General features: G+C 40.1%; 1 protein-coding gene across 3 annotated transcripts in view; it reads left to right on the top strand.

Moving 5' to 3' along the window:
• Nucleotides 1-15,295, top strand: part of LOC126457328 (obscurin) — a 684,258-nt gene that overhangs the window by 546,672 nt on the left and 122,291 nt on the right. The window lies entirely within an intron of this gene.

The following is a 15,295-nucleotide window of genomic DNA, read 5'->3' as shown; positions in this document are numbered from 1 at the left end:
TCTCGAAACTTTGACAAAAGCCCGTACCGAGCTACTGAGCGTCTCTCCTGCAGAGTCTTCCACTGGAGTTTATCTATCATCTCCGTAACGCTTTCGTGATTACTAAATGATCCTGTAACGAAGCGCGCTGCTCTCCGTTGGATCTTCTCTATGTCTTGTATCAACCCTATCTGGTACGGATCCCACACTGCTGAACAGTATTCAAGCAGTGGGCGAACAAGCGTACTGTAACCTACTTCCTTTGTTTTCGGATTGCATTTCCTTAGGATTCTTCCAATAAATCTCAGTCTGGCATCTGCTTTACCGACGATCAACATTGTATGATCATTCCATTTTAAATCACTCCTAATGCGTACTCCCAGATAATTTATGGTATTAACTGCTTCCAGTTGCTGACCTGCTATTTTGTAGCTAAATGATAAAGGATCTATCTTTCTGTGTATTCGCAGCACATTACACTTGTCTACATTGAGATTCAATTGCCATTCCCTGCACCATGCGTCAATTCGCTGCAGATCCTCCTGCATTTCAGTACAATTTTCCATTGTTACAACCTCTCGATACACCACAGCATCATCTGCACCGTCTGCACTGAAGTGCACCGTCCATCCGTTGTTTTTTGTATTGTTCAGTAAGAATTTTGGGTACCCAACATGAGCAAAGCTTTTGAAATTTCAGTTTTTCAGTAACAATTTCATGAATTAGTGATCATGAGAGTTGCGGAACTTCCATAGCAATGGCACTAAATGTAAATTTGTGGTTGTGCTTAATCTTCTCTTCAATTGTGTGAACCAGTTCATCAGCAATCACAAACGGGCATCCACTTTGTTCTTCATTGTGCACTTGATCACGTCCTTCGTTGAACAGTCTGACCCATTTTCTAACCATTGAATCACTCATAGCATTTTGTCCATAAACCTTGCAGATTTGTTGATGAGTTTCCTTTGGTTTAACTTTCTTTGCATTTAGGAAATGAATCACAGATCTTATTTCACACACGGTGGCATTTTGAATTACAGCTGACATTATAAAGAAGCACTACAAAGCAAACGTTGGAGCAGTGATCTGAAAATGGCATACATATCTTCTTCTTGAGTCAGAGTAACTGCTGTACATGCTCAGAACTGCAATCGTAGCACTGCCATGGATAGAAATAGAAATGGAACTTACTTTTTGGATGACCCTCATATACCATTTTTAGTTTCCAATGTACTCCTCTTCCAATCATTATTTCTAAAATTAATTTGATTCACTTGTTTCATAATGTAGTCCATGATGGAGTAACAACAATATGGAAAGGATAGATTAGTGGCAGACAGGCACGATGAAGAAGATGTAACAAATATTCAGCTTCTGCACAAATTCCTTCATCTGAAGTAGAAAACACACACACATTCACACAAGCACAATTTACACACACACAAGACTACTTCTTCAACAATCTAGCTGTTACGGGTAGGTGGGGTACAGAAGAGGCCTGGGGTGGAGAAGGTAAATGATACCAGGGTAGGGGTGGGAGAAAAATTACTGCTACCTGTAGAAGCATGCAACGGCATGTTGAAGACATGATAGGGCTGCTAGGTGCAGCATTTGGAGGCTGTGCTGGAGGAAGGTTTGGGGGAAAAGAAGAGAGGACAAAAATAGAGAAGGCGAAAGTGTAAATGCATTGGTGGGATAGACGGCATGTGTAGTACTGGAGTTGGAGCAGGGAAGTGGTAGGCAGGTGGAGGACAGAAGCTGTTGAAGGTTGAGGCCAAGGAGTTACGGGAATGAAGGATATGTTGCAGGGAGAGCTCTCACCTGTGCAGTTCACAAAAATTGGTGGGAAAGGCAGTGGCCATTCATGCAGATTGACAGCTTGTCAGTTGTCATGGCCACGTTAAATGCTGCATAGTGGTAGCAGTTAAGTTGGTAGATCACATGGCATGTATCACAGGTGGTGCTGTATTTAATGTGCTAGGAGTAGATGGTATGGGACAGGTCTTTCATCTAGGTCTATTGAAGAGATAGGAGCCATGAGGCAAGTGGTTGGGATAGGTGTGGAGTAGGGATAGACAAGAATATTGTTTAGGTAGAGTGGGCAATGGAATACCAGTGTGTGTGTATGGGGGTGGGGGGCAGATATTTTTAATTTAAGAGCACAATGAAATAAAATGAAATGATCGTTTGGCATTGTTGGCTGGGAGGTCTGACTTAGGCTCAGCCACCAATTGCAAGTCTTATTTCAGTGAGCGCCCCATCAGGTGACTTGCGGCCGATGATGAGGATGAAATGATGATGAGGACAACAAAACACCCAGTCCTTGAGTGGAGAAAATCTCCAACCCAACTGGGAATCAAACCTGGGCCCAGTGCATGGGAGGCAAGCACATTACTACCCAGTTAAGCAGGTCGAGTAAGAGTACAATGATAGGATGTCAATAACTTAATGGAGAATGTGATTCTGTTGGTCCTGGATGGTACTGAGTTACAAGAGGAATGTTCATTTGTGGCCGGACAGTGGGTATGTGGAGATGATAGATGAGTGGGGAGACAAGGCCCTGGGCAAGTTTAAGAGGTTTATTTTGGTCTGTGAAGGCATTGGTGAGACTCATAGCATATTTGTAGAGGGACTGCTTGTCACTGCTTGTCAGATGTGGCAACTTCTTGTATGGAATAGGTGGCAGCTGTCAAAGTGGAGATATTGTTGGTGGTTGGTAGGCTTTATTTTGACAGGGGTAGTGATGTAGCTGTCCTTGAGGTAGAGGTTGACATTGAGGAAATGACTTTTGGGCTGAGGAGTACCAGGTGAAGCAAATGGGGGAGCAAGTTTGAGATTTTGGAGGAATGTGGCTAGGATGTGTTCACCTTTGGTCCAGATCGTGAATATGTCGTCAGTGAATCTGCACCAGGAGAGGAGTTTGGGATTCTAGGTGATTAGGAAGGACTCCTCTCGGTAGCCAATGAATTAGTCACCATATGATGGTGCCATGGGGTGCCTTTGGTATACTGCAGATTCGTTTGCAGGTGATGCCTTCAGAGGTGAAATAATTGTAGGTGAGGATTTAGCTGGTCATGATGACCAGGAAGATGGTTGTAGGATTGCAGTCAGTCAAGTGTTTGGAACAGTGGTATTCACTAGCAGCAAGCTCATGGTCATTGGATGTGTTAGTGAAGAGGGAGCTGACACTGACAGCTTCAACTAAGGCAGCAGGTGGTAAAGAACCAGGAACTGTGAAGTCACTGGAGGGAATGGTTGGTGTCTTTTATATAGAAGGATATGTTACAGGTGATAGACTGAAGCTTGTTGATCCTAAAGAACAGTGATACTCTTTGTGGGTGGCACAGGAACGAGCCACAATGTTGCGTCCTGTGTGGTTGGGTTATTTGCTTCAGGAAGCATGTGGGAAGTTGGTGTGCAAAAAGTGATGGAGGTAAGAAGAGAGAGAGACTCAAGAAAGAGACTCTGGGGGGACCTAAGGATGTTAGGAGGGACTGGAGGACCAGGTGAATTTCTGGAACAGAGTCACCAGGCAGAGTTTGTTGATGGACACATCTGACAGCTGGCGTAGTACCTTCACCAGTTAATTGCTGCAGTTCATTAGCACAATAGTGGAACCTCTATTGCCAGGTATAAGGTCTGATCAGTTTTTATATGGTGGATTATACAGGTGGGAATTCTCCATGCAACATATCCTTTGTTTCCCTAATGCCCCCGGCTTCAACCTTCGATAGCTCCTGACCTCCACCTGCCTACCACTTCCCTGCTTCCACTCCAGAACTACACATAACCTTCTATTTTGCCAATGCATCTACTTAATCCCCCCCTATCTCTACTGGTCTTCTCTTTCCTTTCTACCTCTTATATCCCTCCCCCCCTTCCCCCCCCGCCCCCCTCCTGCATCACTGCTATTGATGCTGCACCTATTAGCAGCCCTATCATGACCCACCATGTGCCTGCACACTCCCACAGGCAGTATTAACTCTCCCCCCACATCCGAAGCTTGTGGTCGCATTCTCGCTTCCCGAGCACAGGTCCTGGGTTCGATTCTCAGTGGGGTCAGAGATTTTCAGCTGCCTCGAGATGACTGGGTGTTTGTGTTGTCCTCATCATTTCATTGTCATTCACGAAAGCAGAGAGACTGGGCTGAGCAAAGATTGGGAATTTGTATGGGCACTGATAACCACAGAGTTGGGTGCCCCACAAACCAAACATCATCATCATCATCATCATCATCATCATCATCTTCCCCCACCACTACCTGCTATCCCTTCCCTTCCCTGTGCCATACCTGTTCCATTCCCTCACTGCCCACCTCACTAGATTGCTGTTCATCTCAGATGCTGTTGCAGTCAAGCCTTAGTAACTGGAGGTGACAGTGGCCATGTGTGTATGAGCTGTGCTTGTGTGAATGTGTGAGAATTTTGAACTTCTGAAGAAGGACTTTGTCCAAAACCTGAATATTTTAGCATTTTTTTCATGGTGCTTATCAGCAACTCATTGCATCCTCTATGTGGTGTGTAGCAATCTATCCTTTCCATACTGTTGTTATGCAGAATTAATAAAAAATTGTTTCTATAATATTTGCAACCTTTGTTTTGGTTTCTTAATTTTAAAAAATTCACCTTTTTTGCACAATCCCACCCTTTCACATTTCTTGACAGTGTTGATTTTATTTTCATAGTCTTCTATACAACAAACAACTAAATCTTACAATAATTCTAGGTTTTTAATCTTTTCAGGATAATTGTCTTATTTTCATTTCAGGGCCAACTTCAAACATTCTCCTTCATTTTGTTGAACACTTTAGTCTTTCTAGTGTGCAACCAACTTATTACAGATATTGCCTCAATTATTACTATTATTATTATTACATGTATTTATTCTGTTGAGTATATTCTCTCTCTGATTTTTTCTGTCTATTAATATGTTTTGAGACGTTCTACCTGCTATTAACATAATTTTCTATCTGGCCTGTGAATGTACCTCAGGCTTGCAGTATCCCTTACTTACATATGAGGGTCATTTTTAAAGTAAGAATCGATAGCGCATCATTTCTGTGCATCCTGTCACGTGACGTCCATTCATGGTCGGCCACTCTTGGTCAGTCTCTCACTTCACCGTCATTATGTTTGATGCTTCGTTTATCACCATGTTACTCAGTAATCATGCTGATTGTGAAGCACACTCGATTACTCGATTCTTAAATGCAAAACAATTTTGTCCTACTGAATTCAATGGCAGCTAGTTGAAGTTTATGGTACAGGTGTAATGAATGATGGAAATATGCATAAATGGTAGAGGCTGTTAATGAAAGGAGGATAAATGTTCACTATGAAGAATTATCTAGGCAGCCTACTATCATGAATGAGGACTTTACACAAAATGTTGATGAGGCAATTCGCCGAAACAGGCGCTTCACTATTGACGAGCTCAATAAGAAATTTCCACAAATTTCAAGATCAGTGGTTTTTCACATTGTTTCTGACAAACTTCACAACAACAACAACAAAATAATTGTGTGTGAGATGGTTGCTGGAAACGTTGACAGACAACGCTGAACGAAGCGAATGGCACATTCTTTTAGGAGCATTATCACAAGGATGGTGATGAGTTCTTGAGTAGCATTGTGACTGGTGATGAAACATAGATTACACAGTACACTCCAGAGGATAAACATCAGTCAGTGAGTAGCATAATTCAAAATCCCAAAACAAAACCACAAAAATTCAATCAAGAACCTTCAGCTTGGTAAATCATAGCCATGGTTTTTTGGGATCAGAAAGGCATTCTTCTATTAGAATTTTTGCCAAGAGGAATGACAATAAATACTGAGAGGTGCTGTGAAACATTATTAAAGCTTAGGTGTGCTATTCAAAATCGCTGACGGGAACTGCTGTCTAGCAGCATCATTGTACTTCATGACAATGCTCTGCCTCACATTGCGGCAAGAACAAAGATGCAACTGGGCAAGTTTCATTGGGAATGACTGGATCATCCACCATACAGCCCTGACTTACATCCATTAGACTTTCATCTGTTTCCAAAACTGAAGGAATTTCTTTGTGGAAAGCGCTTGTAAAATGATGACATGCTGAAAGAAACTGTTACTAACAGGTTTGATGGTCAGACGGCAGAGTTCTTTGATGCTGGGATCCAAAAGCTGGTACCATGACTTGATAAATGTTTAAGTATTCATGGCAACTATGTTGAAAAGTGAAAAAATGTGCATATTGTAGTTTGTGATGCAACTTATGTTCATATATAAAGTTTCTCTTACTCCATTACAAATTGGATCTTACTTTAAAACTGACCCTCGTAATAATAATTACTATTTAATGATTTTTTTTCTTTATATTCTTATTTTGTGACTGTGTGTTGTTGTTATATAAATTACCTGCTTCAGTGTTACTGTTCTAAATCCTCAGTTATCTTCTGCTCATATTTTTTTTATTGATTGCTACTGTCATCACATTCTCGCTGCAGCTAACTTTACAAATTTTTGCAATTTCCATTATTTTGAGCTTGGGTGTACTAAACCTCATACAAAAAACTGTTCTGTAATATCAAGCCACTACTATATGATTAGACATCACAGAAATATAGGCAACTGGTTGTCAGCATGAAAGCTGGGGCTTTTCATTTGGGGAATACCATGAAAAAAATGAAAAACAGTTATTCTAAAAAATTTAGAAGCATGAAAAAAACATATTTTTGCCTTTTGAGCCAAAAATTTGACTGAAAAAGAGAACTTCCCCAAACAGAGAGAAACAGAGAATCCAGTTTTCACTATTACAAATAACTCAGTAATAAAACAAAATCTCTGTGAAGAGCTTTTATTTCATATTCTTATCAACTTAAATCAAAATCTAGAAGTTTAGTTATTTTATTTGTGTGATTTGACAAATGAGCCATACGGAAGAAGAATGAGTGGTGTTAAATTCCTGTTTGTCAAAGGCTTTTTTCAGAATTCAATTATAAAGTATGACTTTTGCTGGATAGCTGAAGAGAGTATTAAATTCTAATTCCCAGTCTGGGTATCTCAGTCTTGCACATAGCTTTAGTGTGTCAGGAAGTATCAAATTGGCACACACTCGACTGCAGAGTGAAAATTCGTTTTGGAACTGCTAAATTCTGCTTACACAATTTTTTTAGTACTTACTTTTACATGCTGCAACATATTACATGTATCAGAAATATCTATATTAACAATCATAGTGTTGCAATAAATCATGAAATGGGATATATTGGTTTTCTTAATATAGTGCACAACACAAAAATGATCACTTGTAATTGAATTTAAGTTATTACGAAACCAGTTTAGGACTCTATTTTTAAACCCTTTTCGACAACATTTCACTTGCTGGGTGTGTTTGAAAACCTTCCAAGCAACATTGCTTGGTGAGTCTGTCTTGTCTTTGTCATTGGTGTGAATAATTCATGGCATAATTGTCCTTTTAGAATTATGCATTCTCACTTCTTATCATCATTGTAAGCTTAGAAAGTTCTACTCCTGGTTTCCAATTCCTGTTCCGTGATCAGGCTCGGTAATCTATAATATCTTAGCAGTGACTATGTACTGGAAGATGTACTTGTATTTATCTATATCTTCTCATGACAACAGATTTATTAATTTTCAAATTTCTTTCCCCACCTACGTAAGGTGATGAGGTACTTTCTGGTTTGAACATAGAACTGTGATTCATTGTTATTGCCTTCACTCTCAGTCAGTAGCCTAACATCATGACGGTTTTCATTCTCTACATCTTTTGTCCATTCACTATGAAGAGCATGGGCATTTGTAAAGATTATATCAAAGCTAAAATTACAGCACTCTCTCTGTGTGTGTCTATATCTTTTTGAGATTTTCATTTGCATTTTTTGAGATCCTTCAAAACTTCAAAATACAGTCATCAACAAAAATATCGTTGCTTCACTTTATGAGACCTTGCACAACATGTTAGAGCTCACAGACAGAGGTGGTGTTGATGATGACAGACATTAGGAACTTGTGTCAAAGGTCATGTTAAGTAACCCTGTACAGTAAGTCTGCCCAATTGGTTTATGCACTCCATGACACAAATCTGTTCCTCTTCTTCTACAAGCTCTACATTATAAGTATGTAATGTTTAAAATAGTGTGAATAAAAATGGACAAAATTTATTATAGTTTAAATAAAAATTGACAAAGTTCATTAATAGTTGGGCATGGTAATCTAGTGATAAAGCACATGCCTGGAAACTGAAGGGTTGCAGGAAGGAATTCTGGTCATACCAAGGATTTTTCAGTTTGCTTTTAACCTAGCACTCACCTCTCAATGATGATGAGTGGATTCACCAGAAACGACACCTGGTTGAGATTCAGTATTAAACTGTAGGTCCCCTTTTCTCAGTGGGACGACTGTGGTATGTTAGGGGCAAGCAAGCTGCTGAAGTGGCATCCAGTTGAAGGACGTGCACCATACCATTGAGCCACTTGAAATTGATACTATCATAAGGAGTATACACTACTGACCATTAAAATTGCTACACCAAGAAGAAATGCAGATGATAAACGGGTATTCATTGGACAAATATATAATACTAGAACTGACGTGTGATTACATTTTCACGCAATTTGGGTGCATAGATCCTGAGAAATCAGTACCCAGAACAACCACCTCTGCCCGTAATAACGGCCTTGATACGCCTGGGCATTGAGTCAAACAGAGCTTGGATGGCGTGTACAGGTACAGCTGCCCATGCAGCTTCAACACAATACCACAGTTCATCAAGAGTAGTGACTGGTGTATTGTGACAAGCCAGTTGCTCGGCCACCATTGACCAGATGTTTTCAGTTAGTGAGAGATCTGGAGAATGTGCTGGCCAGGGCAGTAGTCGAACATTTTCTGTATCCAGAAAGGCCCGTACAGGACCTGCAACATGCAGTCATGCATTATCCTGCTGAAATGTAGGGTTTCGCAGGGATCGAATGAAGGGTAGAGCCACAGGTCATAACACATCTGAAACGTAACGTCCACTGTTCAAAGTGCCGTCAGTGCGAACAACACGTGACCGAGACGTGTAACCAATGGCACCCCATACCATCACGCTGGGTGATACACCAGTATGGCGATGACGAATACACGCTTACAATGTGTGTTCACCACGATGTCGCCAAACATGGATGCGACCATCATGATGCTGTAAACAGAACCTGGATTCATCCGAAAAAATGATGTTTTGCCATTCGTGCACCCAGGTTCGCCATTGAGTACACCATCACAGGCGCTACTGTCTGTGATGCAGCATCGAGGGTAACTGCAGCCATGGTCTCTGAGCTGATAGTCCATGCTGCTGCAAACGTCGTCAAACTGTTCATGCACATGGTTGTTGTCTTGCAAATGTCCCCATCTGTTGACTCAGGGATGGAAACGTGGCTGCACGATCCATTACAGCCATGCAGATAAAATGCCTTTCATCTTGACTGCTAGTGATACGAGGCCATTGAGATCCAGCACGGCATTCCTTATTACCCTCCTGAATCCACCGATTCTATATTCTACTAACAGTCATTGGATCTCGACCAGTGCGAGCAGCAATGTCGCGATACGATAAACCGCAATCACGATAGTCTACAATCCAACCTTTATCAAAGTTGGAAACGTGATGGTATGCATTTCTCCTCCTTACACGAGGCATCACAACAATGTTTCACCAGGCAACACCAGCAACTGCTGTTTGTGTATGAGAAATCAGTTGGAAACTTTCCTCATGTCAGCACGTTGTAGGTGTCACCACCAGCGCCAACCTTGTGTGAATGCTCTGAAAAGCTAATCATTTGCATATCACAGCATCTTCTTGCTGTCGGTTAAATTTCGCATCTGTAGCATGTCATCTTCATGGTGTAGCAATTTTAATGACCAGTAGCGTATTTGTTTAGTATTAATCAGCTGTCAAAATACCAAACCTTTTAAAGATATGTCTGCAAGATGTTTTGAAACCAACATCATATTCATAAGATATTCTGGACAGGCGAAATACTGTCAGACTTCAAGAAGAATATAATAATTCTAATCCCAAAGAAAGCAGGTGTTGACAGATGTGAAAATTACCGAACTATCAGTTTAATAAGCCACAGCTGTGAAATGTTAACACGAATTCTTTACAGATGAATGGAAAAACTGGTAGAAGCCGACCTCAGGGAAGATCAGTTTGGATTCTGTAGAAATGTTGGAAGACATGAGGCAGTACTGACCCTATGAATTATCTTAGACATTAGATTAAGGAAAGGCAAACCTACATTTCTAACATTTGTAGACTTAGAGAAAGCTTTTGACAACGTTGACTGGAATACTCTCTTTCAAATTCTGAAGGTGGCAGGGGTAAAATACAGGGAGTGAAAGGCTATTTACAATTTGTACAGAAAGCAGATGGCAGTTATAAGAGTCGAGGGGCATGAAAGAGAAGCAGTGGTTGGGAAGGGAGTGATACAGGGTTGTAGCCTATCCCTGATGTTATTCAATCTGTATATTGAGCAAGCAGTAAAGGAAACAAAAGAAAAATTTGGAGTAGGAATTAAAATCCATGGAGAAGAAATAAAAAGTTTGAGGTTCACCTATGACATTGTAATTCTGTCAGAGACAGTAAAAGACCTGGAAGAGCAGCTGAAAGGAATGGACAGTGTCTTGAAAGGAGGATATAAGATGAACATCAACAAAAGCAAAACGAGGATAATGGAATGTAGTTGAATTAAATCTGGTGATGCTGCGGGAATAAGATTATGAAATGAGACGCTTTAAGTAGTAAATGAGTTTTGCTATTTGGGGAGCAAAATAACTGATGGTGGTCGAAGTAGAGAGGATATAAAATGTAGACTAGCAATGGCAAGGAAAGCGTTTCTGAAGAAGAGAAATTTGTTAACATCGAGTATAGAATTAAGTGTTAGGAAGTCGTTTTTGAAAGTATTCATGTAGAGTGAAGCCATGTATGGAAGTGAGACGTGGACAATAAATAGTTTTGACAAGAAGAGAATAGAAGCTTTCAAAATGTGGTGCTACAGAAGAATGCTGAAGATTAGATGGGTAGATCACGTAGCTAATGAGGAGGTATTGAATAGAATTGGAGAGAAGAGAAATTTGTGGCACAACTTGACTAGAAGAGAGGATCAGTTGGTAGGACATATTCTGAGGCATCAAGGGATCACCAATTTAGTATTGGAGGGCAGTGTGGAGGGTAAAAATCAGAAAGGGAGACCAAGAGATGAAGACAATAAAGAGATTCAGAAGGATGTAGGTTGCAGTAGGTACTGGGAGATGAAGAAGCTTGGACAGGATAGAGTAGCATGGAGAGCTGCATCAAACCAGTCTCTGGACTGAAGACCACACACACATTCTGGACAGAATACAGTAATCTGGAGGATGATCTGGCCACAGTTCACAAACAGCTGAAGACAGTATTGGCCATTGTCAGCCATCTTCAGGCCACTGCCTCAGGGTATAGTGGTGGAAATACTCTGGCCTGTCGCATGGGATACCTCAGGTGTTGCTTTTCCTCATCTTTGGACTTTGCTTTTGAAGCACTTTTCAATGTACCTGATGCTGTGTATCCGCCCTCACCATAGGCTTAACATGGGTTTTAATATGTTCACGTCACTAGAAATAGAGTGTGTATGTGGACCTGGCTGTTGGGCCTCATCCATACACCAATGATGAATGTTGCTTGGGTGCTGAGGCCATCCGTAGTTCATGCAGGTGGCTGGCATAAGTGGTAAAGACAGCTGGCCACGTGCATGTGGTACAAGCAGAACTCACGTTTTGCAGCATCATTCCCAGAATCAGTCTTTTGCTTTGGAGCCAAGTGGTAGGTCTCAACTGGAGGCTCTGTCAGTTCTGTGACACTGTTGGTTGCAGATTTTTGGACCTGCTTTATGGATGTGAAGAACTGCAGGATTCCCCTCAATAGGTCAGGGATGCACTACACAAAGGAACAGTTACATGGTTAGCAGAGTATTTCTGAAGTGCACGTGGTTTTTTTTAGACTAAACAGTATTTTGAGGCCTCTGACGAAAACTTACCAGTTGATGTACAGAGAGCAAAATCAGACTGCATAAAAACTAAAAACGCTTTGACAGTCAAAATTTTAACAGTAAATTGTCAAAGTATTTTTAATAAAGTTCTGAATTTACTGCCCTCCAGGAAAGCTGCTGCACTCAAATTATTTGCAGAACTGGTAGCTGGCTGGAAATCCCTAAGTGGAAAGCTCTGAAATATTTAGTGAAGCATGGATCATGTCAAAAAGAGAGATTAGATGCTTTAGGAGGGTGAGTGTTCATTACAGTCGACAAAAATATTGTGTCTGTTGAGATCGATACTAAGTCTGACTTTGAAGTGATTTGGACACATATAATAGATCTAGTTGGGCTTAAATTAATTATTGGATGTTTTATTAGCCACCTGATTCTTCCATGACAGTTTTAGAATCATTCAAATAAAGTCTACACTCAGTAGCATGGAAATACCTAGTTCATGCAAAGTAGTAGGAGGTGACTTCAACCTGGGATGTCTGTGGATTCATTGCGGGTGGTATAAACAGCCAGTCTTGTGAAGTACTTTTGAACATCTTCAAATAAGTTACAGGAACTCAGCTGGGTGTCTTGATCAGCTACTTCAAAAGCCCACATGAAATGGAAATGTTCTGGACCTTCAAGCTCCAAACAGACCTATTGATGGTGTCAGTATAGACACAGGGATTAGTGATGATGATATCATCATAGTAATGATTGATACTACAGTTAATAAATGCATCAAGAAGGGTAGGAGAATATTTTTGCTGGAAAGAGCATATAAGCTTTTGTTGGCATCCCATTTACACAGTGAATGAATATCATGCAGTTCCAATGTGATGGATGTAGAGCAATTACGGGCCAGTTTTAAATGGATTGTAAATTGCACTCTGGAGAATTATATGCTGAGTAAGTGGATTAAGGATGGATGTATATCACATGTTTCCTGAATTTCTCACCCAGTGCAGGGTCCCATGTGACTGGAAAAAGTACAAGTGACTCCTTTATGTTAGAAGATTAAAAGAATGGACTCACAGAATTGCAGATTGATATACTTAACATTGCTTTACTCCCGATTTCTAGGACATATCCTAAGTTCAAATATAACAAATTACCTTGAGACAGAAAAAGCTTCTGCCCATAAATCAGCATGGATTTAGAAACCATCACTTGTGTGAATCTCAGCTTGCCCTTTTCTCACATGACATCCTGCAAACCATGTATGAAGAGCAGTAGCTGGGTTATATATTCCTAGGTTTCCAGAAAGCATTTGAATTGGTGCCTCACTGTAGACAGTTAACGAAGGTACGAGCATACTGATTATATTCCCCAATATGTGAGTGGCTCAAAGAGGTCTTGAGTAATAGAAGTATGTTGTCAATGGTGAGTGCTCACCAGAGGCAAGGCTGTCATCAATACTGCCCCAGGGAGATGTGATAGGATCACTCTTACTCTTTGAATATGTAAATGATTATATGGACAGGTTGTCTAACAATCTGTAGCTGTTCGCTGATGATACTGTGGTGTACATGAATATGTCATCATTGATTGACTGTAGGAAGATAAAAGATGACTTAGACAAAATTTCTAGTTGGTGTCAGCTTCCTCCAAATGTAGAAAAACATAAGTTAGTGCCGATGAGTGCAAAAGCCAACCCTGTAATGTGCGAATACAGCATTCAGTATGTACTGCTTGACACAGGCTCATAGATTAAATAGCTAAGTGTAACACTGCAAAGTGATACGGAATGGAATGAGCATGTAAGGATGGTAGTAGGGAAGGCAAATGGTCAATTCCAGTTATGATGCAAATTTTAGGGAAGTGTGGTTCACCTGTAAAGTAGACAACATTAAGATGACTAATAGGACCCATTCTTTAGTCCTGCTCAAGTGTTTGGGATTTCCACCAGGTCAGGTTATTTTGTGTCTTTGAACTTGAAGAATATTCCAGTTACTTCAGTTCTTCTGAATTCCATTGCCATATTTCTGACATCTCAGAGTAGCACTTCACTCAACATCCACAATTGTTTGTTAGATATGTCCCAATCACCATCTTCCTGTGTAGTTTTTACCCTTTAGAGCTCCTTATAGTACCATGGAAATTATTCCCCGATGTCTTAACATGTGTCCTAAATACTGTCTCTTGTTCTAGTCGGTGATTTCCACATATTCCTTTCCTCACCAATTTTTTGGTCAAAACTCCTCATTTTTATGGTTCTGTATGTCAGTTGGTGAGAAAGAGACCCTTATAGGATCACTTCACAGTGAGTCTGTGTGTCTGACTGTTCAGATTCTTTTATATCACAAACAGGAAGAGGTGTCAAGTGAAAACTTATGTCAAGGTCTGTCACCCCTTGGTGATGTAAAATGCTTAAGCTTCTAACTCAATGTAATCAAAAGATAAAGCAATTTTTTTCTTACTTGCAAACACACATCAACACCTATAGGGTACTTCCCATTGACTTAGTCATGAAATTTGGCATGAAGCTAGGTTTCACAGTACAATTAAAGGAAAAATCCGAAAATAGTTAATTTGTAATTATATCACATAAAAAAATATTTTTTTGCTATTCAAAATTTACATTGCAGTCATAACTTGTCAAAAATCTCAGGCACTACTGTAAGGATTTTGTGATCTAGTTTTCATTAGTATGTAGAATCATGTAGCAAAATCCCCAACTGCTGTGAAAACCATACCTTTTCCATCTAGCTGTGTTATGCAAAAGGCAGCCCAACTACCGCTCTGACAGTCTGTATCTACTGCACATACATCATCTGTAATGTTTCAAATCAGAATAATACTGGTAACTGATGCAGGATTGCACAACTCCAAAATAAATAAAGTGTATGAAAAATTACAATAGCAAATGCAAAATCACACAAAAAATTTGAACTTAAAAATTAAAACATCCTCTAAAGTGTTGGAATACCTGAGACTGATATCTGACCAGTATAAATATCGATAATAGGCAACAATCATAAAGATTCTCAGTTCTAAGGATGGATGCACTATCTATACACTTAATTAAATGTGTACAGAACTCTTGATGCATCAGTCCTACTTGCTCTTATATGGATTTGTTGTAACGTATCAGAGCACTTAATTTTTAACATTCTTCTGTAACATCACACATCAAATATTCAAATCTCTTCTTTTACCATTTCCATACAGTCCATTATCCACATCCATACAATCCTGTGTTCTAAATGTACACTCTCAGAAATTTCTTCCTCGAGTTAAGGGCCTTTGTTTGACGTTAGAAGACGTCTTTTAC

This window comes from Schistocerca serialis, chromosome 2 (assembly GCF_023864345.2).
Source record: "Schistocerca serialis cubense isolate TAMUIC-IGC-003099 chromosome 2, iqSchSeri2.2, whole genome shotgun sequence".
NCBI lineage: Eukaryota > Metazoa > Arthropoda > Insecta > Orthoptera > Acrididae > Schistocerca > Schistocerca serialis.
This window is presented reverse-complemented; position numbering and strand designations above follow the sequence as displayed.